Consider the following 2,030-nt stretch of genomic DNA (forward strand, 5'->3'; position numbering starts at 1 on the left):
TCCTGGGAACAAGAGAATTTTGATCAGGAGAACGTCATAAACTGCAGAAGAGGTTGACCTCCCCACTGCTAAGCAACACACGGCCAGTGTTGAATTAAAGCAGACATTTCTGTTCATTCTGTCTAGAAAACCCTTGTATCAAGAGCCCGCAGCCTCAGAGCTCTAAGGAAAGAATCTCTTTGTTTTCTCTAAAACTGGTGCTGTAATTTCCTTTTCTAATTCACTACAAGAGAATAAATACATCAGTGAAAATCCACAGTTTATATCAGGAATATAAAATCCAGGATAATGGATAGGGTAAGAAAATAAGCTTCTAGGTGAAATGTGTAGCCAGAAGAGGAATGCTAATACCAATTCCCTACTTCCCAAGGGGCAGTTTTATGGCATTTCTTCATTACAATGCAGCATTACCTGCTGTTTTGTCACCATGGGCAGCAGTTTGTGAAATAAAGGAACGAAGCAGGGTCCAAGAATTGGTCATGACTTGGATGAGATACTTGCCAGGAAAACCCAGGGCACTGCAGAAAATCTTAGCAATAAAACAGGCAATATTCTCCGAGTCGGTAGCGGACAAACGTGGCAGCTTAGTACACGGGACCAATTGTGCTACAAGGAGCAGCACTCTTCATCTGAGAGAACGAGATAAAAAGACTTTGCGTCTTTCATTTAAATAAGTGTAGCTGTGATATGTATTGTGTGACCTGGCTAATTTGGTTATTGAGGTGCTGTGTGTGTAATTTTATTAATTCACTATAACATGAGACTGAAACCGGGCAGGAAAGAAAGACTAGCTCTGGATAAACTTCTCTACAAACATTTAAGTAACTAAAGACCACTAACAAGAAGAATTTGGCTTCCTCTGGTTGCAAACCATTACAAATTAGAAGAGAAAACCCATATGTAGATGGGATCTCAGATCACAGGATAATTTGGGTTGGAAGGGACTTCAGGACATCCATCTGGTCCAACCTGCTCAAAGCAGGGTCACTTATGAGACACAATAAGGTTACTCAGAGCTTTATTTAGTCTCCCAGGGCAACCTGTCCACATTCTCATCTATGCTCATGATGAAAAGATTTCTTATATCTAGGCTAAATCTCTCGTTTTTACTTTTGTTTCTCCTCCTTCTGCCATGTACCACTGTGAGGTATGATGATGATTCCACCACTTCCCCGGGCAGCCTGTTCTAGGGTTTGATAACCCTTTTGGTGAAGGAATTTTCCCCAATATCCATCCTAAACCTCTCCTATCACAACTTGACACCATTTCATCTTGTCCCATCGCCTGTTCCTTGGGAGAAGAGACTGACCCCCCCGGATACACCCTCCTTTCAGGGAGTCATAGAGAGCAATAAGGTCTCCCCTCAGCCTCCTTTTCTCCAGGCTGAACACCCCCAGCTCCCTCAGCCACTCCTCACAAGACTTGTGCTCCAGACCCCTCACCCTTGCTAGATACCCCCTTGTAGGTACTGAAAGGTCTCTAAAGTCTCCTTTTAACTTTCCATCTAGACCCCTGAATGACAGGCATAAGACACATTTGCCTTATAATCCTACTCTCAGAAGGCTAAAATAAATGGTGTACCTTAAGAAAAACTCACCAATCACTCTCAAACTTGGCAATAAATCCTCATTGTACGCGCTGTGGGGAGCTGTTCTCCTCGTGCACTGTGGACGCATGTACTGAAGTGACCCAAGACCCAGCTTGAAGTGAGAGAAGGGGGAAGAACTGTTTGTGTTTTCACTGCATGACTGTACACCCATCCCTCAGACGAGCAGGGTGAAACCAGGCCACGCCAGGAGTCCAAGAGAAACATACACCCTCCTCTCCCCCTTAATGCTTCCTCCTTGAGTGAGGAGATTGAACGCAAAGCCCTCCGCCCTCACACACCACCGGAGAGAAGCGGCCTCGGAGACAGCCGCCCACCCTTCCCTCAGCTCCCCCACAGAAGCTGTGAGGGAAACGGAGGGCGGCGCGCGCCACCTCGCTCGATGCCTTTCCCGCCTTTTCCCCCGCCCTCCCTCGCGCCCCGC

The sequence above is a fragment of the Calidris pugnax genome, unplaced genomic scaffold (genome assembly GCF_001431845.1).
Source record: "Calidris pugnax isolate Ruff unplaced genomic scaffold, ASM143184v1 scaffold335, whole genome shotgun sequence".
Classification (NCBI taxonomy): domain Eukaryota; kingdom Metazoa; phylum Chordata; class Aves; order Charadriiformes; family Scolopacidae; genus Calidris; species Calidris pugnax.